The sequence below is a fragment of the Schistocerca piceifrons genome, chromosome 8, assembly GCF_021461385.2.
Source record: "Schistocerca piceifrons isolate TAMUIC-IGC-003096 chromosome 8, iqSchPice1.1, whole genome shotgun sequence".
NCBI classification, from domain to species: domain Eukaryota; kingdom Metazoa; phylum Arthropoda; class Insecta; order Orthoptera; family Acrididae; genus Schistocerca; species Schistocerca piceifrons.
In genome coordinates this window covers 179,747,385-179,759,750 of record NC_060145.1, presented here as the reverse complement: position 1 = coordinate 179,759,750, position 12,366 = coordinate 179,747,385, and the positions used below count along the sequence as shown (strand labels likewise).

The 12,366-nt window shown below is 43.7% G+C and overlaps 1 non-coding gene across 1 annotated transcript; it reads left to right on the top strand.

Moving 5' to 3' along the window:
• The first annotated feature begins 2,132 nt into the window (after nt 1-2,132).
• Trnas-cga lies at nt 2,133-2,206 on the top strand. Its single transcript has one exon. It is a non-coding gene; the product is annotated as a tRNA-Ser (tRNA).
• Nucleotides 2,207-12,366: the final 10,160 nt, after the last annotated feature.

Below are 12,366 nucleotides of genomic sequence, written 5' to 3'. Positions count from 1 at the left end.
CAAGGAAAGCGTTTCTGAAGAAGAGAAATTTGTTAACATCCAGTATTGATTTAAGTGTCAGGAAGTCATTTCTGAAAGTATTCGTATGGAGTGTAGCCATGTATGGAAGTGAAACATGGACGATAAATAGTTTGGACAAGAAGAGAATAGAAGCTTTCGAAATGTGGTGCTACAGAAGAATGCTGAAGATTAGATGGGTAGATCACATAACTAATGAGGAAGTATTGAATAGGATTGGGGAGAAGAGAAGTTTGTGGCACAACTTGACCAGAAGAAGGGATCGGTTGGTAGAACATGTTCTGAGGCATCAAGGGATCACCAATTTAGTATTGGAGGGCAGCGTGGAGGGTAAAAATCGTAGAGGGAGACCAAGAGATGAATACACTAAGCAGATTCAGAAAGATGTAGGTTGCAGTAGGTACTGGGAGATGAAAAAGCTTGCACAGGATAGAGTAGCATGGAGAGCTGCATCAAACCAGTCTCAGGACTGAAGACCACAACAACAACATGTAAGAAATAGTATTGAAGTTATAGGTGTCCCATTGAGGCACGGTTCACTGCACTGATTGCACGTCAGCTAGAAGGAGAAGCTGAGCAAACTGTAGTACCGTATCTCCACTGTTTGTGACGTCAGATGCCTACTATAACACGCAAGATACTTTGGATGACAAGAAAGCAATCTTGACTGCAACAGCCAGAAATTACACATGACGCTTCACATAGCCCACCTTCTTGTCAACAAGAGAATCAAAGTACGCTGGATCGAAGAAGTAAAAAAAGGTTTGGAAGAAGGGAGAATACAAAAGAAAGGTTTTGAACGGGGTGAGTTTCAAATCAAAATTTCGGGCTGCCATAGGTTTTCATTACAGAAGTGGACTCGGGACAATATTATTGACACAAGAGAAGTGTGAGAATGATTAATGAAGAAGGATGTATGCCAGAAGAAAACATGTTGATCAGAATCATGAAGTCAAACCGGAAACTAGAATAAAAACTGTTGTAGTGCAGTCGCAGTCCCGAAAACGGAAACGTCCCGTCGGCAAAGAATGATTACCGCTGGGAGTTGAACTCGGATCTGATCGTCGTACACGGCGGCTTCATCTCCGTCTCACTTTAATTGGGGGTGAATCGTCGCCAGCGACGAAAATCGAGCGCCGCTCGGTGACGGGCGCAGAGGACCCGATCGCGAGCACAAAAAAGGGCGCGTGTCCCCAGAAAAGGAAAAGCGGGCGCGCGGGCGGGTGGGGACGAGAAAGGCCGTGTAGAGAGACGTGTAATTGAGAGGGTGCGGCGCGGCGCCAGCGCGGGCTCAAAGCGACGCCGCCGTGGCTTATCTGGAGGCCGCATCGCGACACGCGTACCTGTCGCCGGCCGGCGCGGAGCGGCGCCGAGCCGAGCTGCGCGCTCTCGCCGGAGGAACCCGCATTCCGATCGCATCGCTGGCGGGCCGCGGCTGTCCGCGGCGGCTGCAGCTCGTGGTCACCGCGCGGGCGAGCGAGTTGCTATGGCAACGCGACGGCCAGCGATGAGTCGCTAAAGCTGGTGCGGTACGACTAGCTTTCAGCTGCAGTGGGTCGAGCAGATTCTTGTGACAGGCAGATTTGTGTCGTAGCCCGAAGTCTAGCTTAGGTTCCAAGGTGGTAACTTGGTCGCGGGCCAATGAATGTGAATGCCAAATAAAGGTTGCGGTAACCTAGAACGTAGCCTAATAATTACGCTCGCGCCATATTAGAAGGGTTGATTTCAGCCGACGCCAATAGAGCGTTTTTTTCAAAAGTCGACAAATGTTTGATTGTTCAAAATTTAGATTTTTGTAGAATGAGATTTTCACTCTGCAGCGGAGTGTGCGCTGATACGAAACTTCCTGGCAGATTAAAACTGTGAGCCGGACCGAGACTCGAACTCTTGACCTTTGCCTCTCGCGGGCAAGTGCTCTACCACTGAGCTACCCAAGCACGACCCACGCCGCGTTCTCACAGCTTCACTTCTGCCAGTACCTCGTCTCCTACCTTCCAAACTCCTGAAAGAAACTGCTAGTTCTGCAAGGTTCACAGGAGAGCTTCTGTTAAGTTTGGAAGGTAGGAGACGAGGTACTGGCAGAAGTGAAGCTGTGAGGACGGGGCGTGAGTCGTGCTTGGGTAGCTCAGTGGTAGAGCACTTGCCCGCGAAAGGCAAAGGTCCCGAGTTCGAGTCTCGGTCCGGGACACAGTTTTAATCTGCCAGGAAGTTTTAGATTTTTGTAGTTACAAAATGGTACAAATGGCTCTGAGCACTATGGGACTTAACTTCTGAGGTCATCAGTCCCCTAGAACTTATAACTACTTAAACCTAACTAAACTAAGGACATTACACAGTGTGGTGTCACCGTCAGACACCACACTTGCTAGGTGGTAGCATTTAAATCGGCCGCGGTCCGTTAGTATACGTCGGACCCGCGTGTCGCCACTATCAGTGATTGCAGACCGAGCGACACCACACGGCAGGTCTAGAGAGACTTACTAGCACTCGCCCCAGTTGTACAGCCGACTTAGCCAGAGATGGATCACTGACAACTACGCTCTCATTTGCCGAGACGATAGTTAGCACAGCCTTCAGCTACGTCATTTGCTACGACCTAGCAAGGCGCCATAGCATTTGATATTGAGATTATAACATGTACCGTCAAGGGCGATGTACACCAATTGTGGATTAAAGTTAAGCATTATATCAACTACGTAATTTATTTGCTACTATTAATTCCCTTAACTGTTCCATACCTCACGCCAGTCAGCGTGTAATTGAACGCGTGCATTTCGGCCTCCTCTAGCAACACAGTGTTGGCTCTTCTGCCAACACTTCACACAGATCCATGCCCGAGGCAGGATTCGACCCTGCGACCGTCGCAGCAGCGCGGTCTCGGACTGAAACGCCTAGAAGCGCTCGGTCAGTCGGTTAAGGGAAAAGCCTATGAACGTAAACTGCGCCCTCCTACTGAGAAATCAGGAAGGAGAATAGGGAGACTAACGATGTAGGACATCACTGTCTATGATAGTGAGAGAGCGTAAAAAAAAAGAAAGAAAAGGAAGAGGAGACAGATAGAAATAAACTGGTGGCTTGCACAAGAACATTAACTCCTGATTATTACTCAGCTCGAGTCAGTTTCGTCAGGGAAAAGGAACATAGAGAAAGAAGTAGGAAAGAAGAATACTGTTTCGGTAAATTACAGCATAAGGAAAAGAAAAGATGGTCAGACATACTTGTATGTACCGCAGAACTTCAAGCAGCATCAGGGATATCCAAAGACGAACTCTCAAAAGGAACAAGATCTCGAGGAAAAGAATCAGTTAGCAGCAAACCACAGGTTGCACAAACTACGTGCAAAACAAGGAAAAGGACTCCTTTTTATACTGAAGGACAGAAAGGATGCAACCAAGTAGCCTCTGTTCTATTCAATTGTTTCAGAAACATTGAGGTGTTCCTGTCAGCAAATGATCCAAATGAAATTCATTTATTTTCTGATTCCTGTACCAGTCAAAAATACCGCAATGATGTGCACACTAATGGCCTTCATGCTAGAAAACAGAAAATTTAATAAAGTGGTCCAGTATTTACCACCCCTATAGCCCTAATTGTGTTCGATAGACTGGATAAAGAGTACCTGAAAAAGGAAGACACTGCTTCACCGACTGAGTACTGCAAAGTGCTGGAACAACATGGTGTGGTGTCACCGCTAGACACCACACTTGCTAGGTGGTAGCCTTTAAATCGGCCGCGGTCCGTTAGTATACGCCGGACCCGCGTGTCGCCACTGTCAGTGATTGCAGACCGAGCGCCACCACACGGCAGGTCTAGAGAGACGTCCTAGCACTCGCCCCACTTGTACAGCCGACTTTGCTAGCGATGCTACACTGACAAATACGCTCTCATTTGCCGAGACGATAGTTAGCATAGCCTTCAGCTACGTCATTTGCTACGACCTAGCTAGGCGCCATTCCCAGTTTATATTGAAATGGAAATTATGTACAGTCAAGAGAGATGTTCTACAATTATGGATTAAAGTTAAGTATTACAGCAACTGCGTCCGTTTTTCTAAGTTCTCATTTCCTTGTAACGTTCCAGACCTCACGCCAGTCTGCGTGTAATTAAACGCGTGCATTTCGGCCTCCACTAGCAACACGGCCTTGGCTCTTCTGCCAATACATCACATGGTAACGCCAATATACTAAATAAAAATCGGGAAGCAAAGGATCTCAAGTCTAGTGCACTAAAAGCCGTACGATACCTCTCAAAATAGCAGCTAGGAAATGAGGAAAGCGGCCAGCTAGGAACAGGACAACATTGTCAGGAAGGAAAAGAAAAAATAGGATTTAAAAGCAATGAGAAATTTTCATGTACCAGGAAGAGCAGAAGAGTTTTAAGAGGAAAATGTTGAAAGAGACCAATAGATTTACAGATTAGTATAACTGCAGCAAATATTTTGTGTTATATTTCAACAGTGGTTGTGGCTGTTTTGCACTTCTGCTTGCCAAACATTGATGGAAAAGAATGATTTTAAATTATTATATTGTAACGCATTACTGTATTTCTGTACAAAATAAACAATGATACAAAATTATTATTTTGTAGCATACCATTGTATTTCAATGAAAATCAACAGTAAAATAGCTTTATTTGTAACTAATCTTAAAGATGAGAAAGAAGCGGTAAAACCAGTTTGAAAGTGTATTTTAACAAAACTTTTACCTTCCATCCTTCCACTCATCGACTTTTGAAGAAAAGAAAAAAAAAACTTAGAAACTTTGTTCCTTTATTTGGAAATAAACGACGAAAATTTTCTAAAAGTTACACAGTCGGAATCGTGCCTAAAAAAAGCTGTGTAAATGTTAAATTATGTGGTTTATGTAATTAATATTTTGGTACGGTATTTAAAAAACGCGTTTCCTCAATAATCTAAATTTTTGAATTTATCGAGTGTTGAAAAATCGCTCCCCATATAGTAACGTACTCATTATAGATAGCCATCCCTGGCGAGTAGCCAAGCATCGTGTCGACACGTTGAGCGAGTGGTCCTGCGCAGCTCGCAGCACTATTTCGAAATTGGTCAGTAGAGATGCCGCAGAAAATACATATTGTCAGTTCTGGGAGACATTTGATTCTGTTTTGCATTATCGTTCAGTGAACAAAGTTGTGATTACTGAAGTTTTCTGGCTTAGTGAGTACTCCGTGACGCTTCGCTACTGCAGCCGGAAGACCTCAACATCTTGCCGCAATTTTTTTCGGTTGACAACCGTCCGGACATCTTCAGTTAGGACTTTCAAACTGGAAATTAATGACGCAAGTCTTACCAAAAACTGGTGAGGAGGCGCATGAGCGTAGGTTTGACACTCGAATTTTATCCCAGTAGACTCGCATTCGGACAGAGGACGTGCATGCACGATAACCTTTACGTGGCCGAGCAGTTCTAGGGGCTTCAGTCTGAAACCGCGCGACCGCTACGGTCGCAGTTTCGAATCCTGCCTCGGACATGGATGTGTGTGATATCCGTAGGTCAGTTAGGTTTAAGTAGTTCTAAGTTCTAGGGGACTGATGACCTCAGACGTTAAGTCCCATAGTGCTCAGAGCCATTTGAACCATTTGATAACCTTTACGCTTGCACTTAGGCGTCTCAGATGGAGCGATATTTGGAGAGGGCGCTACACACGACAGAGGTCGCTCATGCAGCCCCTAACCTATTCGAAAGCGTCCGGCGCCAAGTTTTGGTAGAAACTTCATATGTTCAAATGTGTGTGAAATCTTATGGGACTTAATTGCTAAGGTCATCAGTCCCTAAGCTTACACACTACTTAACCTAAATTATCCTAAGGACAAACACACACACCCATGCCCGAGGGAGGACTGGAACCTCCGCCGGGACCAGCCATACAGTCCATGACTGAAGCGCCTTTACCGCTTGGCTAATCCCGCGCGGCGTAGAAACTTCGTGACGGTAGCAGCAGTCCCCAGTGTAAAACACCAATTTCAAAATGGCTGAATGGTTGTCAACGAAAATATCGTCTCGGGAAGTCGACATCATCCGACTGCAATCCCGAAGCTTCGTGGAAACTACGAGTTCACAGACTATTGGACCTGATTCAGGGCTTTCAGGGAGACGCAAATCAACAACTTGGTGCTGATTTACGTAACTGCAAAATGTCGCTTTTAGAAATTAGATACCGCTTCCTGTACCATTAATTTGTTTTCGAGCCACTGCAGGCTCATCATCAGATGAACGTGTTACACGAGCATTGAGTCTTGGTTCTTATACAGCTAGGCGATAGGACCATTGCACTGATGGAAATAACTGAAATTTCGTTAACATTTTGGACATTTACGCTACACTGCCTCTTGGTACCCATGAGAAGTTCACTGCGATGGTGTATGTTTTGCCATCTGGCGCGCACACACACACACACACACACACACACACACACACACACACACACGGTGTTTAGGTGCACTTAGTTCCACAATAAACAAACACTGAAGGTAAATGCAAAGAGTATGAAGATGTTAGATGTCACACTTTACCACAGCGCGATCGTTGAAAACAGATGTATTAAATTACAATGTAATATATTTAGAAGCATGGACAATGGATGGGAGTGAACAACGCAAGATGCAAGCACTACTGCACATGGACAATATACACGTAATAAGGGTCTCAAAACTTGCAGGTAAAAAAATGCAGTGAGCAGCAGTTACTACATGATTACTGAAATGAAAGAGTGATAAAACATATGTGGCAGATAAAAGAATGAAACATTTACAAACATATGTGGCAGTCACATTCTTGTTGATATTAATGGAAATTGAATTGAAGTAGAGGGCGATGCAACATCATGAGGCGAGAAGAATGTACTGTAATCATTGCTATTGACGACAAACCACTGGAAGCAGTAACGATTACTAGATATCTACAGGCAAACGTCTGGAACGGCCTTAAGTAGAATTACCACGCAAAACTAACTGTAAGAAAAGAATATTCGTTGGAACAATATCAAGGAAATGTGATTCATCGACGAAATAACTGGCATACAAAACCTTTATAAGACCCATACATGAGTATTGCTTATCTGTAGGGGACCTTTACCAGTTTATATTAGTAGAAGTGAAAGATAAAATTCAATGCAGAGCGTATAGTAAGTACAATAGCGTTTCTGAGACGCTCAACAAAGTCCTGTGGCCGAGGCTACAGAGAGCTCTTCTCTATCACGGAAATATTTAATGTAAAAATTTTTAGGTATAAGTTCGACGAAGAGTCGAGGAAAATATTATTTCCTCCCAAATAGGCCTCTTGAAATGGCCCTCAGAGAAATCAGAGCTAATATGGATTACATTCCTTCTTTTTACACACCATTCACGAATCGGACTGAGATTCGAAGAGTAATATTGCCTACCAATTGTAAGACGGATGACTGATGCCAATGCATATCTAAGCACAGCAGAAGAAAATTAGTACTTCCCAGGAGATATAGCACTAATGCAGGGTGTTTGCACAGTGGTGAATTACCAAGAGATTTGAATAAAGCCAAAATAATCCTAATACATAAGAAAGGTAGTACTAAGGATATCAATAACTATCGCCCTATCAGACTCCTGTCCTTACTATACAAAGCTTTTACTAGAATTTGGCTACCAGATTTAGCACATGTGACCTGGACCAACTCACTAACCAAGCTGGGTTCCGCACTGCCTCTACTACAATAGATCATATCCTCACTCTACGCAAAACAGTTAATAGAACAAATGAGTACCATCTACCTCTTTGCCTTGCCTCCCGTAGATTTTGGAAAGGTATTCGGTTCGACCAACCACCCACCGGTGTTTCAGCCTCTGACAGTGCAAATAATAGAACAGACCACACAGAGTCTTGTACAGCATATAAAAAACTTCCACAGCGTTTGTGAACGTACTTGAAAAACGCAAAGAATTTCCCTTCTAAGAGGATGCACAACGAGGTGACTCTATATCTCCAGTCATCGAAGAAGATGTCTAAATTAAATTGGAAAACGGAGGGAATACAAATATTGGGAAAGAGGTTAAACAACATGAGATTCTGATGATACTGTACTACCTGCAAATAGCACAGAAGAACTTCAAATACTGTTTAGTGAACGTTTTTTGGGTCATTATGCTCTGAAGTTGGCCTAAAAATTGACTATAATGGAATGAAGATCATGATGAATGGAGGGACGCCGGAGGGAAATATATCTGTTGGACGTACACAATCACAAAGTGTCACAGAACATGTCTATCTCATTTAACTGCTAAATGCGAGACCTAAAACCAGAAATTTTCGACGTATTAAATTAAGCTCCTCAGTTTTTAAGTCCAAGACGTCGGCCGAGCTGAAGAAAACAGTTTTTGATCCACGTAGGGCCTATACTGCCAGTAATTACTTATGGCTGTGAGACATGGACATTAAATGAGTTCATTATTAGAACACTAATAGTAGCTCATAGAGGAATGGAAAGATCAATGTTTGGCTGCACATGTAAAGACAGAAAGATACCAGTTGATATCAGATAGACAGCAGTGGTCAGTCGCTTGATGGAAACAGTAAATACGTTGAAATGGCAGTGAGCTGGTCATATCGCTCAAAAAAGTAGGTGGTCGAAACAAGTACTAGATTTGAGCCCAATTTACCAAGGAACCTGCAAGGATCCTATGTTGCACGTCCACTCAAAAAGGTCACATCAGCAAATGATCGAGTTGGTGGATGATGATGATGTTTATGATGTTGATGATGATGATTGCCGCTCTTATGCCGTGTAACACCGCCTCCAGTTTTGATGATAGTTCGACGAGGGAGAGAGTCTATGGACTCTTCATGTATGCCGTATTATAACACATAGATTTATCCAGAGCAGTTACCAAGCTGTTCGGATGTTGGCCACGTTGTTGTCCTCTTGCTACATTTCACCCGTCGTTCCAAACAGCTTAAAATAGTTTCTATGGTGCTATAATCAGCTCAACTGAGGTACGACAGTTTGCTTGAGTGTTCGTCTATTCCAGAAACATATGCTTGCAGAACTGTGAACATGATTGTGATCATCTTCCAAGTGTCCACAGCAGGCTTATCATGAATATGCAGAAGAGAGGGCAACACTTGGTCACCAATAGTATTGAAATAAACATTGTGGCTCGTGTTCACTGTAAGTTTTGTGAGTCACCTCAAATAGAAGTACGTAAAACACCCCCAAAGAATCAAAGAACCACCCTCGGCCAGCACCGTACCATTCACACACTGCTGGTTAACCAACTCGGTGGGCTGCCGGTGTATTGGACCCCGTGCATCCTTTGAAAAGAGGCAAAATCGAGCCTCGTCGCACCACATCACGAGCCTGCAGTTAGCTACTGCCCAGTTTCTGTGTTGTTTTGCCGAACGAACACGTGCAGCTTCATGCGCCGCTGTATGCAACAGGCATTTGCGAGGTAACCTATCCCACGTGACCATTGCGCGATCACTGTTCTTGAGCCCTCTTGTACTGTATTGAACTGGGACCTAAAAACGACGGAGAGACTTCGTTCCCGCCGTAATCCTCAGTGGTACACAACCCCATAAAATACCACAGCAGTCCACTCACCCCACACCGAACCCAGGGTTATTGTGCGGCTCGGTCCCCAGTGGAACGTCTCACGTTAGACGAGTGTAGCCCCAATGTTTGCATGGTAGAGTAATTACGGTGTACGCGTACGTGGAGAAAGTGTTTGCGCAGCAATCGCCGACATAGTCTAACTGAGGCGGAATAAGGCAGATGGACAACCTACTTAAAAACCACCCACAGGTGGCCGGCACCCCGGACCTCGACACTAATCAGCCGGGCGGATTTGTGCCGGGGACCGGGAAGGCAGTGCATTAGGTCGCACGGCTAACCGGACGGGCTTGTATCCTCTTACTACGACGGACACACCATTCCTTGTGGTTGGTACACCAACTAATCTGGTAACTTCTTTCACGATGTGGTTATGATCACGTGGAAACACGATACCTTCATGCTGGAATTCTGTTACGCCCCCACATGGACCCATCTAACTTCAATTACCCCATAAAATTGACTGTACATGCACGTCACTTTGGTATTATGTCTTACGTCGGGGTCACATAACCAATTGGGTACCAGTTGTATACCATCTAAAACGCTACAAAGAGACCAATGCGCTCTTTTAAGGAGGGTCATTAATGGTTCAAATGGCTCTGAGCACTATGGGACTTAACATCCATGGTCATCAGTCCCCTAGAACTTAGAACTACTTAAACCTAACTTACCTAAGGACATCACACACATCCATGCCCGAGGCAGGATTCGAACCTGCGACCGTAGCAGTCGCGCGGCTCCGGACTGAGCGCCTAGAACCGCTAGACCACCGCGGCCGGCCGGGTCATTAATATTTGCATATGTTTCCAACACATGGCAAGAACTGGAACTTAATATTCAATCAATCTGAAGATGCCTGCATCAGCCGAAAAGCATCATCGGTAAAAACAAATAATAAGTAAATCCCTGCAACAAGGACTGTTAGTTTCTTCATCGACTAATATTAGACTTGGTGAGTCTACATATTCTGCAAGCTAGTGTTCTTGACGGAGACTACATTGACAACTACTATTATTGCGTACAGGGTCGAGTCAAATCTGACGTAAGAAGCTGTACAGGATAAATCGATCCAGACTTCAGGAAGAGCCGCGTCACTTTTGTCACAGATGAAATGTTTCTGAAACTAATGTACAGCTTCTCGCGTCAAATCTTCAAACTCAAATGAGTCATACATATATAGCCATTTTTGTCACCTATAACTTTCAAGATCCATTCATTGTTAAAGAGACTGCTTCATTGTATAATGGACAGTCAGACGAAAACGAGACAGATGGGAAAAGGTAAGTAAACCATTTATTATTTCAAAAGTAGTCGCCTGAAATGTTGATACATTTACTCCATCGTGAAAGAATACGGTCAGTTCCTTCATGGGAAACCGTTTCCGGTGGCCTACGGAAGCACTATTGTATCCAGGCGTGCACCTCTTCGTTCGAAGCAAATCGTCAGGCCGCTCACATATTACCTATGTTGTTTCGACTAAGCTGCAGAAGTTTCGCTGGGAAGCCCTTACTCATTCTCCAGACAGTCCCGACCTCTCTCCATGCGATTTCCATCTTTCTGCAGCCCTGAAGAAAGACATTCGTGGCGGTCGATTTGGTTCAGACAAAAAGGTTCACGCCTGGGTACAATAGTGGTTCCGTAGGCTGCCGCAAACATTCGTCTATGAAGGCACTGAATTCTTGTCTCACAACAGGATAAATGTACTAACAATTATGGCGTCTACTTTCGAAGTGATATACAGTTTACTTACTTTTTCTCCGCATACCTCGTTTTCATTTGACTGCCCCATTATACATTTATTTGTGATTCTATAGTCTCCACTGTCTCAAGGAGTTTCAATATTTGGTCTTGCATTACGTCAACATTTTTTCGATTATTCTTAGTGAAGATGCGTCAACTGAGCAACCTGTATGCTCTTCATTTGCAGTCCTAAGTCCACGGTTAAACTAATGCTCGAGACTTAAATGGTAATCGGTGTTGATGCAGATCTCCCACGAATTTCATTCAAATCAGTTGCGATTTGTCTAGCAGTTCATTCATCATTATGAAAATGTTTAGTAACACCACAGAATAATAATGACCACCTTCCACAGTTATTACTTAAAAAGGCTGTCAAAGGATTAATGCGTGACAAATCTGTTGCAAATTTTGTCTCCAGACTCTGTTGGACTCACAATTACCGATTATGATGGTGTTTGATGAAATTCCCCACCATTTCCAGAAACTTATCAAGCTCATCTAGCGACTCTCTTACTTCCTTAATTCAAACTAAATGTGTATAAATTAAGACGCATCATCTACTAATGCATCTACATTATAATGATTATCTAAGGAAACAGTAATTAACCACAATAATATTTTACTTCTGTGTTTGGAATACTGTTCAAGACTTTATGTAAACGTTTTACTAGCCGGAGTTTCAATGAAATTCACACATATTATAGTTATTGATGTATGTATGTATGTATGTACCTATCTCCTCCTGGACCGATTTGAAGCATACAGTACACATATCACTTATTTTCTGGAAATCATAGCTGTATGGTTAAGAACCATCTGCCTATTAAAGGGGTGGGATGGGGGTGAAAAAGCAATGTAGCCCACAACGCACGAATATTCAAACTTGAGTCATCCAGTATTTGAGAACAAAGCACTTAGAGACTTACAACTAACCTTACACATAATATCAAACCCTTAAGAAACTGATCCCTGATGGTCCCCACAAAACGGTGAAAGGAAAAGAAGTTTG